Source organism: Adiantum capillus-veneris, chromosome 12 (genome assembly GCF_014529385.1).
Source record: "Adiantum capillus-veneris isolate H3 chromosome 12, ASM1452938v2, whole genome shotgun sequence".
Classification (NCBI taxonomy): Eukaryota; Viridiplantae; Streptophyta; class Polypodiopsida; order Polypodiales; family Pteridaceae; genus Adiantum; species Adiantum capillus-veneris.
In genome coordinates, this window is record NC_140942.1 from 24,606,250 (window position 1) to 24,620,852 (window position 14,603).

Here is a 14,603-nt window from a genome sequence, read left to right on the forward strand (position 1 = left end):
ATGAACTTATGATAAATATATCTCTATAAGATAATTAGTTTTGCTAATTACTATTGCTTAAATTTTATAATTTTAGCAAAAAATTTAGTGAGATAATTAGTAAACTAACTTAAAAAGTTAATGAGATGATTTTCATAACTATATTAAAATTTTATAAACCTATGAATATTATTTCATAAGTATTTTTTTAATTATACTAATTATTATATCTTAAATTCTCTATTTTCACTAAATAATTAAAGAAGATAATCACCAAATCAACTTAGAAACTTCTAAAATAGTTTTTAGAGTTATCATACACTACTAAAAAGCTGGGATATAAATATCTTAAACAAATATTTACTTTTCTAATTAATAAGTAAAGAATGACCCATTTTTTATTATATTAAAAGAGGAAAGCTAGAAAATTAACTCAAAAAATTATAAGATAATTACTAAAGGTTAAATACATCATGAGAAAGCTCGGATAAGAATATCTTGCTCAGTTATTTAGTTTAAAAACTACTATATCAAAAGTTACTATTTTTGGCTATAAACCAAAAGAAAAAATTAATAGATTAGGTTTTGAGATTATGCGTGAATTTCTATAGCTAAATCAAGTTATTGGGAACCCGTGATAATGATATCACATAAATAGAAGCAATTTATAATACCATAATATCCAATAAAATGCTTATACTCTAAGAAAGTTAGAATTAAATTAATTGATGAAAATGCATCGTAGAAATTTTTATGGTAACTTTTGAGCTTGATACTTTACCTAATGATTAAGCATTATTTTATAAAGATAAAGACTATGGTCCCCAAAAGAACTTATACAAATCAACAATCAGAGGAGGATATCAATACAAAGAGGGCTAGGGCCACTCACGACCATGAGGCCATTCCAACGGATGAGAGTGTTCGTGCCCTTGAACCTCAACAGATTTTGGACCTATCACCAGGTGGATCTTGATTATGAATTAAGTTTATAAGTAGCTTAAGTTCTTCTAAGATATAACATTGCATCCGTTAAGGAGTGGCTAGGTACTTAGGAAGTATTAAATGGACTAAGAACGGAAGGATACCTTCCAAGAAACATCACGCATTTGTTTGTTAAACTATGAAAGAAATGTTTTGTTTAGTCTCGTTAAGCTAGAAAGATCTAATTCATCATTCTTAAGACATCTTGTCTCAAGAAACCTCTAATTCCTTGCAATATTTTCACTTCAAGTGATGAGCAATGAAGGCTTTTCAGCCAATGATAAGTCGGTTACCCCCATGTACGAAGAGTTTTCACTCTGTGCATGTGTAAGTTCTATTGCTAGGTTTTAGCGTCATCGACATCCAAGAGGTAAGCTTCCCATCTTGCATTGCTCGTGCTAATCACAAATCAAGAGCATCAAGGTGGAGGGCTACGAGGTGTCATCATTGTTTTCAACCAAAGCCTTCTATCAATGAGTGCCAACAAAGGAGGTGAAGAAGGAATGGTGAATTTTCCTTTTGAAATTGCATCAACATTTCCACATCAATTAGATTTTATGTAGCACCGCGGTTTTGTCTCCAATGTAGAAGAAGAGTCATCAACTAGATCAATCACAATGCCCAAGCCACAAAGCCTAAAACATTTAGTGGAAGCAAGTGGTTAAGTGTTTTTAAGTTTATTAAACTAGAATTACTCTAGCCTAATTCTCATTGGTTAGGCTAGAGTAATTCGTCTCCGCAAAATTTCTAAGCATGCATACTACTTCACATTTATGCACAATAAAGAAAAAGAGAGTCTTATAAGACAAAAACTTTGTTCATTTTTTAACATTTGTACATTTGCTTACTCTTGGGAAGCATTGTAAGCATTGACAAGGTTTCATTAGAAAATTTCGGAGGTCATTTGGAGGGCCTTGTAAGAAATTGTATTTCTCTCTCTAGAAACTTTTTTTAAAATGCACTTGCACCTTGTGAGTACGTCCAAAAGAACAACCAGACATCCGACATCCGGAGAGGCAAAAAATGTCAAAAACCCCCAAAAAATGGGCTTTTTACTTAAGGCGCGCGAGGAGGCATTCTAAAATGCTAGAATGCCCCTTTGTGCGCCGTTAGTACAAAGCTCCTTTTAGTGATTTTTGGACAATTATCTATCAAGAAAGCCTACCCATGTTTCTCTATTGCACTTTTGCACCATGCTCTCTATCTCTCTCTCTCTCTCTCTCTCTCTCTCTCTCTCTCTTTCTCCCTCTCCCTCTCCCTCTCCCTCTCCTTTCTATAGCTTAGCATATTTAAAGAGATAGAGAGTGAGAGACTCCCATTACTAACGGCGCGTGTGGAGCATGTTTTGACCTCAAAAAACACCTCCTCGTGCCGTTAGTATAAGGTAACAGAAAGACTCTCTCTCTCTCTCTCTCTATTTCCCCCGCCTTGCTTCCTCTCTCTATAAAACTCACATATACACACATAAACACATACACTGGTGGATGCACAGTACTAAAGGCGCGCATAGAGACATGCTCACCGGTTGTGCCTTTCTACGCGCGCCTATAGTATAGAGAGAGAGAGAGAGAGAGAGAGAGAGAGAGAGAGAGAGAGAGAGAGAGAGAGAGAGAGAGAGAGAGAGAGAGAGAGAGAGAGAGAGAGAGAGACTCTTTGTGTTTGTGTGTGTGTGTGTATGTTATATTTGTGTGTCTGTGTGTTTGTGAGTGGTGTTTCTGTGTGTGTGTGTGGGTTTGTGTGTGCGTATGTTATATTTGTGTCTCTGTGTGTTTGTGTGTATGTTATATTTGTCTCTCTCTGTGTATGTGAGTGTGTGTGTGTGTGTGATCAAGATGCACTTTGTAGAATTGTAACAATGGGTGTGCGTGCTCACTCTTATAGACCTGAAATTATGATCTCTAAGGCTAAGATGATGAAGAAAACACCTATGTGATAGATGGAGGCCTTTTTATAGATTTTTTGACATTTTCCTCTCAAAAAGCTCTCTAAAAGAGTAAAAAAGGGGCTTTTTACTAACGGCGCGCGATGAGGCATTCCAAAAATTTGGAATGCCCCCTCGCGCGCCGTTAGTAAAATGTTCTTTTAGGGGTTTTTGACATTCTTTGCCTCTTTGGATGTCGGAGCTAGGTAATTGGACATTCATTTCTAGGATATTTGGGCGTTCCGGACGCATTGACAGTATCAAAAGTTTCAAAATCTTCCACCACTTGATAGTTTTGTAACTTTTTGAATTCTAGTGATGACGTAAGCCGTATCAAATGCACCGCATCTACCTTCTGAAAAAGGTGCTCGCATTAAATGAAAGAGAGTGATCGTCTTCAAGGACCACTAGATTATTAAATGAGGAGAGGGACACCTTTTATATTTTTGTTAATATCAATCTATTTTTCTACGTAACGTAGGCTCTTCTCTCATTGGAGGAGCTTATTTTCCTCTCTCTTCCAAAAGGCCCTCCAAAAGACCTCTGAAATCTCCTAATGAGGTTATCCTTTAATTGTATGCCTTGCATCCATCTAGCATCTTCAAAAATATAATTTTTAAACTTAATAAGATATCGTCGGATAGTCTTACCGCCTCTTAGTACCTTGTCTTCATGTCAGAGGATGGACTCGGGCTGCAACACCTCTTCTTGGTCCTCAATCTTCGGTGGGTCTTCAATAGTTGGTTCTTGAGGTGGATCTCCTTTGTAAGTATTTAGTAGGCTCACATGAAAATCAATGTGTATGAGCCAATGGCTGGGAACCTTGAGCTGACAGGCCATCTCATTGATTGGCCTAAGAATCTGAAAGGGACCATAGTACCTTTTTGCTAACTTAGCATAGTACTTTTGGTGTCCCGTAGGATTCTTGCCCATCGTGTGCCTTAATCGAGCCTTGGGAAAGTTGAGGAAGACCCAATCATTTTCTTTAAAGGCTTGGGCTCTTCTGTGCTTGTCAGCATCCTTTTGCCTTTGTTGTGAGATAGAGATAGCATCCTTAATCTTTTGGAAATATTCTTGTAGGTCTCGGCTATACTCATCTGCAACGAAGATCTTCCCGTGTACCTTAAGTACCAGGGGACTTTTGATTTTCCCTCAATTACCTCAAAAGGTGCTTTTCCCGTGGAAGTATGTACAGTGTTATTGTAGGCATACTCCACTAAGGGTAAGTACTTCTCCCGTTGGCATCTTTGATCTACTTTCGTTACATAGGCTTTTAGTAGATCAAGAATTGTTAGGTTAGCTATTTCACTTTGGACATCCGTTTGTGGGTGATATGCCAAAGAGAAGTTTAGCCTTGTCCCTAGATTCTTAAAGAGACCCTTCTAAAAATTACTGGTCATTCTAGGATCTCTATTTGACACTATGGGCATTGGCAAGCCATGGTACTTGAAGATTTGTGATATGAAGAGGGTTGCCATTTGATGGGCTTTGATAGTCTTTTTGACAAGTATAAAACGAGCTTGTTTACTGAACCTATCTACTATCATCCATATTCCCGTATTCCCATGGATAGACTTAGGCAATTCAAAGATAAAATCCATGGATATGCTCTCCCATGGTGAATTAGGGATTGGAAAAGGTTGAAGCAATCCAGGTTGCTTCCCTCTATCAAACTTCGTCTTTTGGCATACCACACATTTAGAAACATACTCTTGTATGTTTTCTTTCATGGTAAGCCAATAGAAATATGTTTCAATCCCCTTTAGGGTAGACTGAATCCCTCTATGCCCCACATAAGGAGGAGCATGAGATTCATACATTACTTTCTCACGTAGTGAGTTAATAACACATAGTCTATTGCCATAGAGAAGATAACCATCTTGTAAAGTAAATGGTTCCTCTTTCTTCCCTAATGCAAGGGCTGAAATCACATCTCTAAAATCGGGATCAATAGCATACTCATCTATCATAGAAGATAGATCATTGTGAGTTGCTATAGAAGCCGCATTCACTCTCGGCCGTCCTGAGAGTGCATCGGCTACTTGATTATGATTGCCAGCAATGTGAGCAAGATGAAAATGAAATTGCAAATGGAAATTTTCCCACCTCATTTGTTTGTCAGGGAGCTTGGTCTACGTCATGAAGTACTTAAGACTTTGATGGTCCGTTCGCAGAATGAAAGGATTTCCCAATAAATAGTGCTTCCATGAGTCTAAGGCATGTAGAACTACAAGGAGTTCCTTTTCATATATGCATAGAGCTTGCTCAACAGGGTCGAGCCTTCGACTTTCATAGCCTATGGCGTGCCCTTCTTGGAGCAAAACATCTCCAACGCAATCACCACAAGCATCACATTGGACCTCAAATGGCTTTGAGAGATTCAGTAGTGTAAGTACAAGTTGAGAGATAAGCTTTTCTTTAAGCTTCTTGAAAGAATTGTTCTCCTTGGCAGACCATGTGTACCTAACATTTTTCTTTGTTAGGTCATGTAATGTTCCTACTATTAGTGGGAACTTTTCTATGAAGCGTCTATAGTATGCACACATACCTATAAAGCTTCTTAGTTGAAGATTCCTTGGTTGAGGCCATCCTTTTATTAACTCTAATTTTGATGGATCCATTTGGATGCCATCTTGAGAGATAATGTGACCTAAATACTGAATCTATTGTATGAAAAAATCACTTTTCTTTTGATTAACATAAAGTTTATTCTCTCTGAGAACTTGAAATATTACCTGAGGGTGTTTCTTGTGTTCGTCTAATGAATTAGAGTAGATGAAGATATCATCAAAGAGAACTCCAGTAAAGGTTTGTTGAGGCCTGAATAGCTTCTCCATCAAGCGGTTGAATGTGACTGGTGCATTGGTCAAGCAAAAAGGCATGACGATGTATTTGTAAAGACCAAACGTAGTGCAAAATGTGGTCTTTACAATGTCATGATCAACTATCCTTATTTGATAATAGCCACTTTTTAGGTCAATCCTACTGAAGTATGTGGACCCTTGTAGCTTATCAAATAGGTCTTCTACTCGTGGAACGTGAAACCTATTCTTGATAGTGATCCTATTTAGTGCTCTATAGTCGACACACATATGATATGTGCCGTCTTTCTTTTGCACTAGTAACACAGGAGAACAAAATGGAGATGAGCTAGGCCTAACCATGCCCTTCTCGACTAACTCATGCACTTGCCGCATAATCTCCTATTGTTGAGCTTGAGAAACTCTATGAGGAGGTTTGTTAGGCAGTGAACTTCCTAGAAGAAGTTCAATTGCATGGTCATCATTGCCTCGTTTAGGAGGTAGCTCACAAGGGATGTCGTCCCAACAAAGACATCTTGAAACCCCTTGAGAAAATTGGATAACTCTAATTCCTTTTGGTTGTGTATATTTTCTTTTGCTAAAACATTAGGTTCATTCTGAGAGTCTTTAACAAAAATCATGTACACAAAATTAGAGCTCTTTATTGACTTATTGAAAGCTTGCGTTGTCAGGAGTTTTTTGGAGCAAGGAATTGCGCATATGTACATATCCATGCATGGTGCATCGAATAAAGGTTTGCCCATTTTCCATAGCCAGGTGGTTACGTGGGGCCCACATGTGTACAGGTAGGACAAGATGTACATAGTGCATCAATTTTCATCATTACCAGTACCAATGTGTTTTCTCTACAATAATGAGGAGTTGGTAGCATGTAAAACTTGTCAAGGAAGCTATCCACGGGCCGACGACACGAGGTAAGCAGGTGCGTCAGATGGCATCTAGTGGCGTCAGGAGGCCGAATGGGGTCAATATTTGCACGTGGAGAAGTATGGACACAACGTGGGTGTTTCCTTGTGATAATTATGCAGAAAGGTCATCATGAGGACCACTTTTTGGGGCCACTTCATGTGGTTGTGAGACACATTATTGAAAAATGTTGAGTGCCAGGTGTGCGGATGATGCAAAAAGGTGACAACTATGCACTACAAGGTCAGTTTTTGGCCTGTTCGGGGTCCGTTTGAGGTCATCTAAAAGGCCAAGGGTGCCCAACTAATAAAGCTAAGTGTGGGAACTAAAAAAACAGAGAGAAGACCAGAAAAAACGTGGAGAAGAGAGGAGGAACAGCCGCAGGTGTGTTTTTGGGGTTTTTGGAGCCTGTTTTGGCCGTAAACTGCTCATCCGAGGTCGGATTTGAGCACTTTGACATTGTAGACTGAGGTTTTGGGTCGTTCCGGACGCGATGGCGCTATCCATTTTGTCAAATTCCTCACTCTTTTTCTGCTGTTTTTGCTGTGTAAGTTTCTCCTATGAGCGAAGCTTCTGCTCCAATTTGTGATTGTATCTGTTATATTTTACCCATTTTGTGTGAGCTATTTGCCCATTGGTGTTGGCCCAAGCTCATTTGTATCTAAACATCAGAAGTTCTCCTCTTTTGAGCTGAGTTTTTTGGGTGTGTGTGTGTGTGTCTCTGTGTGGAGTGGGCAAGTGGATAGTTTCTCTCCTCTCACTCCATAGGTGTGTTTCCTGTCTCGGCCAGGTGTGTTGTGTAAGCCGTGTGGTGCCCCCTAGTGTGTGTGTGTGTGTGTGTGTGTATCTTCCCAAGAGTGTGTGTCGGGTCGTTATAGAGGCGTTGTGTGTGTTTCCATCCCGCTCACATTCTTTTGGCGCCCCCACTGAGGATCTTCTTTGAGTACCTTCTGCTTCGAGCTTCAAGCTTTGAGATTCAGGATTACAGGTTGCAGATTACAGGTTACAGGTTATAGGTTACAGGTTATAGGTTACATGGACATGGACAGGGACAGGGACAGGGACAGGGACAGGGACAGGGACAGGTACAGGTACAGGTGATTCACACAGGTACAAGTAGCTGGAGTACAATGATATACTAGCAGTGATGTCACTTGCAGTTATTGTGGGTATGCATCACTTGGCGCCTGTTTGAGCGCATTGTCTGCTGGATTGTACGTTACTTGTGGGAACTGCCATTGTAAGCCTTTGTGGAGCCATATATGGTTTTATTTGGCAGTCCCAACCATTTCTGAGACTTGGTCTGGAAGATAGTCATTTCTGAGACTTGACTATACGCGATTTGCATTAGCCTTCGTGTGAGGGTCGATAGTGTGAGGTTTTTATTGAGTTGGGGGATTCTCAAATGTGGAGATCCTTTCGGTGATACATGTAGTTGGAGCACCCTTTTCGTGACCTTGCCATAGGCTATGTACTAGTGAGTCCTATTTGATGCTCGGGTTCTATTGTTGACAGTTTATGCATACATATACAGTCTATATTTTGGGTTCCTACTTCTCTATTTCTGGGGAAACTCTGCCAAAATTTTTCCAAGTTATGATGGATGGTTTTTTGGTCTTTTGAGCCATTTATGCTGTTATGCTGCTGAAATTTTGGCAAAATCAGAGGTTAAGTCAGGTGTGCCTTCTTGGGAGCTTCATGGTTGGCTTTAATGGATGATCAAAATGGCCCTCAATTCACTCCTTTTCATTTAACTCAGAGAATCTAGATAAATGTTCATGTGTCCAAGAAGATTTTTTTCCAGCAGCGCATAGTCTTTATGTTCGGGCCGAGAAGATTAAGAGAGATCCTGGAATGTCCTTTGCCTGTTATAATTCCGATGATTAACTATGAAAACTCATTTGATGTGCATGTGTTTGTCCTTATCTAAACTTGAGCTCCATTGAAGTTTGTGGGAATTGAGTCAGTCAAAAGTTTTGGGTTCTTGCACGTGTGTTCGAAGGGGTTCTCAAAGCATTGTAACTTGGGTAGCCATGGCTTTCTCTTATCCGGAATTTCATGGAAGAAGTGGTGAAGATGAGGAAGACTTTCTGGATCAAGTCGAGGTGGCATGCATAAGCAACAATATGTGTGATGAGGACAAGATTTTGAGGCTATTTGGATTGCTTTTGAAAGATGAGGCCCGTGTTTGGTTCATGGATTTGGAAGCTAAAGAAGCAGTGGCTTCTTCTTATGGTTTGAGTCTTGACAAGTTTATAGAAGCTTTTTTAGAGCGTTTCCAGGTTTTTGAAGATGCAAATGCAGTATGGAATGAGCTCAATGCTCTTAAGCAAGGTTCTTGTCAAGGTGTTGATGCTTATGTACAAGGTTTTACAGATTTATGGACTCGTTGGTGTGTTGCTCTTAAGGATGAGACCCCCCCTTGTTCATTGAAGAAAAGTTCTTTTGTTGATGATTTGTCACCTTGGTTGCGGTTCGAGGTTGAGTTGAAGAGGCCCGAGTCTTTTGAAGATGCAGTATGCATTGCAAAGCACAAGTAATGGAAGTTTAAGCATCTTGAGGAACATGGTATCAGTACAAGTATGCATGTGCAAGATGGATTTGACATGGAAGATGAAGTTAAGCCTAAGCAGGTGAAAAGTAGCCTATCCTATGATGTTTCTCGTTTCTTCCCAAGGTCTATTGTGAAGCGTAAAGAGGTCTTGCAGGTTGACAGGTTTATGGAAGAGCCTAAAGAGGTGAGTAATGCTTTGCATACAGGATTGAAAAGTCTTGAAGAGGATGCATTGAATACTTGTGTACCTTGTGATTCTGGGTGTGAGTGTGAGGTTGAGGTTATTGATGATGAGCACGTATCTTTGGATACTAGTTCCTTGGAAATTAGGGAAGAGGGCAAGGTTGAGAGCCATTTTGTGGATTTGTTGGATGTGGAGCCTGTTTTGAAGCCATATTTTGATGTATGTGCACTGATTGAACCGATTTGTGAGCATGATTGTGGTTTAGAGTAGAGATCTGTGTTCTTGGAGACTGATGAACCCATGCTAGAAGCTATGGATAGTGGTGATAGCCATGATTATGATGTGGATGAAGTTATGTGTGATGATGAGTATGCTTATGATGATGAGAAGGGGTTTGGCATATATGAGTCCAATCTCAGCTATGTGGATGCCTATGCTAGGGATATGTGTGCTGCGGGGATACTTTTGTGTTTTGGATATCAACAAATTTACCTTCACAAAATTCTTTTAGCTACTTGGGTGCATGATTTGCAGGTTGTTGCTATGGCTGGTGAAGCCAAGATGCCAGGTGATGAGTCACTTGAGTTGTCTCTATCGGTTGGGTTGAATGTGGCATGCAATATTTATGCTTTTGGAACTCCAGACAGGGCGGATGTGTTAGTTGGATATTCCTATGGTGCATTTTGGTTGATTGTTGACAAATGTAGGTGTTGTGTTATGATGCTTCTTGTGAATCAGGCGATATGCCTTTGGCCTTTTGATCCAGGTGGAATGAGCATCTACTAGTGCTGCTGCTGAGCATGAATGCTCTAGCAGGCTAGGGGGTGGGCAAATTATGTCAGGCGTTTTTTGGAGCAAGGAATTGCGCATATGTACATATCCATGCATGGTGCATCGAATAAAGGTTTGCCCATTTTCCATAGCCAGGTGGTTACGTGGGGCCCACATGTGTACAGGTAGGACAAGATGTACATAGTGCATCAATTTTCATCATTACCAGTACCAGTGTGTTTTCTCTACAATAATGAGGAGTTGGTAGCGCGTAAAAATTCTCGAGGAAGCTATCCGCGGGCCGACGACACGAGGTAAGCAGGTGCGTCAGATGGCATCTAGTGGCGTCAGGAGGCCGAATGGGGTCAATATTTGCACGTGGAGAAGTACGGACACAACGTGGGTGTTTCCTTGTGATAATTATGCAGAAAGGTCATCATGAGGACCACTTTCTGGGGCCACTTCATGTGGTTGCGAGACGCATTATTGAAAAATGTTGAGTGCCAGGTGTGCGGATGATGCAAAAAGGTGACAACTATGCACTACAAGGTCAGTTTTTGGCCTGTTCGGGGTCCGTTTGAGGTCATCTAAAAGGCCAAGGGTGCCCAACTAATAGAGCTAAGTGTGGGAACTGAAAAAACAGAGAGAAGACCAGAAAAAACGTGGAGAAGAGAGGAGGAACAGCCGCAGGTGTGTTTTTGGGGTTTTTGGAGCCTGTTTTGGCCGTAAACTGCTCATCCGAGGTCGGATTTGAGCACTTTGACATTGTAGACTGGGGTTTTGGGTCGTTCCGGACGTGATGGCGCTATCCATTTTGTCAAATTACTCACTCTTTTTCTGCTGTTTTTGTTGTGTAAGTTTCTCCTATGAGCGAAGCTTCTGCTCCAATTTGTGATTGTATCTGTAATATTTTACCCATTTTGTGTGAGCTATTTGCCCATTGGTGTTGGCCCAAGCTCATTTGTATCTAAACATCAGAAGTTCTCCTCTTTTGAGCTGAGTTTTTTGGGTGTGTGTGTGTGTGTGTCTGTGTGGAGTGGGCAAGTGGATAGTTTCTCTCCTCTCACTCCATAGGTGTGTTTCCTGTCTCGGCCAGGTGTGTTGTGTAAGCTATGTGGTGCCCCCTAGTGTGTGTGTGTGTGTGTGTGTGTGTGTATCTTTCCAAGAGTGTGTGTCGGGTCGTTATAGAGGCGTTGTGTGTGTTTCCATCCCGCTCACAGCGTATGTACAATAGGTATGGTGTTGGACGGATACGTCGCGACGAACGTCAGCACAACGAGAACTCACCTAACATATAATGTCAGCTAAGGACGAAGCTCTATCCGCAGGCGCGTGGAAGCAAGCATAAGGTGTCAACCTACACTCGACCGACTCCTAACTAATTCCTACAGAGGTCTCTACCAATTGTCTAAGTCACAGTCTTCAAGAGTGCATAAGAGGAAACTTCCTACAAAGCTTTCTAGAGCCGAACACCCATCAAAAAATCTCAAAACACCATAGAACTTGAAGGAGACCCTACTAATACCAATAGGTCGCTCTCCCTAAGGTCTATGAACCAAAACCCCAACCCAAAACACCAGGTGCAAAATCACGTAGGATGTCTGGCCGAAATTTACAGGTCTTCGTTTCCAAAATCTAAAGTGCCTAATGTGTAGTTCTACTCAATGTGGACGCATGGATATGCTGCAATGCAAAATCGGACAACGTATGCTAACCAAATCACCAGATGAAGCTCATAGAAGGAGCTCACAAAATTAGACCGTATGCGCGCAATATAGGTATCGACGCGTAGCTCTCGTAGAGGGCAACACGTTGCACTTCTCTGCACTCGATTCCAACCACCGGTGCACATGTAGCATCAAGATGAAGCTCACACTCTCTCTCGTACACAGTACGCTCACTCACAGACTTCAAAACTTGTTTTTAAAAATGATAAAAGGTTCTTTCATTAAGGTCAAAAAGTGGTATATATACCTTACAATTCTCAAACCCTAAAGTTTCAAAATCAACCATCTACTCAATCTAACTATCAAAACTGGGATACAATCTGGAAACTTCTGTAAGCCCCAATATTTACAAGGTGAAAAATTAGGTTTCCTCAATAAATGAATAATTACAAAAAATGATAATCCTCCGAGTAGTTAGTTTCTGTGGGGTGTGTCCAGCTTCTAACACTCCTCTCCTCCTTGCTCATGTCGTCCCCGACATGGCCGCTGAGCTGCTTCTTCATCGTATGGTCTCACGCATCTTGATCAATGATTCGTATCTTGCATGCAGATTCATCATTGTTGGGCCAAAAATATCAGTGTTTATTGTGAAGAAGCCGGTGTAGAACGCTTCTTCAAAGGCATGGAGGTGATAGGATGGTAGAAACATTATCCTTTGATACAGCGCATGTATCACCTCCTTGGAAGGCTGACCAGATAGATCATAGGTACATCTGTAAGTATCTTGGAAGAAGAAGATAATGTCTGTCACCTAGCCTGGCTTGAATGTCTCAAATACTGCTAAAAGGGTTTTTCAGATTTTCTTCATCATGATGTATGTAAGGTCAGGTGAGCCAGTGAACAATTTGATGGCGCCCGTTAGGGTTTTCATCCTTTGTAAGATCTCTTGGGCTTTCCATGTCCTGATCCTTGGTAGAGGACAAAAGCTGAGGTTGTCTCTGATGTTTTTCGGTGCCTCTACCAAGTGGATTAGGTGTTGTGGGTACTTTGTGAGCCAAGCCTTCCTCCATTTGGACTGTGAGTCAACTATTAGCCTGACCCCTTCTGGTTGGGAGATGTCTGCGTTGTAGAGTGGCACGGTCGGCTCTTCTCTAATCCTCTTATTGATGGTGGCGGCTTCATATTTTAGCAATGGATATGGGAGAGAGGGTTGAAGCCATTCGCGCTTAAGGTTGCTGGCGTCAATCTTCTGGATGGTCATGGACTTGAAAACCCTCTGCTCCCACTCCAAGGCTTCCTTTGTTGTCTCTCTGATCTCCACCTCTATTGCCTTACGCAGCTTTTCTTCCTCCTCCTGAGTCAGATCTTGTGGCTCTTGAGAGGATCCTTCTAGGATTTCCTCTTGCATAGGTGTGTCCACCGTATCTGCCACATTTTCTAAATCAATGCCTTCATTGGCCGCTGGCCCTGTGCCCTCTTGCTCTCCGGCTTGCTGTCCTCTCAGCTCCTCAATCTGCTTTAGGAGTTTCTATTTTTCTGTTTCAGCTTCTTCGCCCATATTTATGAGGAGGTCGTTCAATTCGGCGTTTATCTTCTCCGCCTCCTCGAGCTTTCTTTTGATACTTTCTAATTCCTCTTGTAGGGCTTTTTGTTCTTTTTCCATTCGTGTTTGCATGACAATAGACCCTTCTGCCATCATCAATCTTTGCTTTTTCTCTAGAGTCAGCTCCTTCTGAAGTTCTTGCATCTGTTCTTCATAAAGTTGACTTTCCGTAGTGATGTGAGTCGAGCTAGTAGCTCTGACTCTGGCAGGGGATGCTCGCAGCCTCTAGATGGTTTGATCTTTCACTTTGAGCTGGTCCTTGAGCTCAAGGACCTCATCCTGGCTGGCTTCTTGATCTATCTCCGCCTTTTCTTTGGCGTTTCTCATGGCTTCGACTTCTTTAGACTCCTCCGCCAGCTGTAGGGTCAGGTTATCCCTTTTCCACTCGGCCTCTATCAACAATTTTCCGAGTTGCTTACATTCTTCTTCAACTCCTTGCATTCTTTGGGCTGGTGCCTGATTTTCCTTTTCCATTTCCTGGCATCTTTGCAATGCCCTTGCGAGGCTTGCCTGTAGCTCCGCTTCTCTCTCTTTCTGCCTTTGGCTTTGTCCTTGTAGAGAGTCTACTTCCAGCTTTATCTTTATTTCCGTGGCCTTGAGAGCTGCCATCTCACTTTCTGAGGCCATGGACTGTGCTCTTAACCCAGTTAACTTTGTCATCACCACATCCCAGTCGTTGGAGGGTGGGTGCAGATCCACTGTATCTGTGGCCATTTCTTTTAGTTCTACTATCCTGATGCTTTGCATTTGTTTCTTAGGCCCTGTGCTTGCCAAGTCGAATGCGACTATGGCAGCTTCTTCTTTTGTGTATCCTGCAGCTAGCAGGTCCAGAAATGTGCTGTATTCTTTATTTGGCTCTGTCTCCTCACTTTTGGGTTTAACCTCTTCCCTTTCCTGGCTTTGTTCTCTCTTGGGCTCCTCCTGGCCTTTGTGTTTGTCTTCCTCCTCTTTATCTTCTTGTGGAGGGCTGTGAGGAGGTGGTGAGGTCGGTGGGCTGGGTTTAGGGCTGGCCGGTAGAGATGTAGGCTTTTTCTTTAAATCTCTGTCTGCCTTAGTTTTTCTTTCTCTCTCTTGGCTCTCTTGCTCATCTAGCAGTTTCTACTATATTTGCTCCACTTCCTCCTCTGTAAAAGGTACATGCGGTATATTTTCTAATGCGGCATCAAGAATCTCAAAATTTTTGATGTAATCTTCGAATCTATCCCTTTGCAC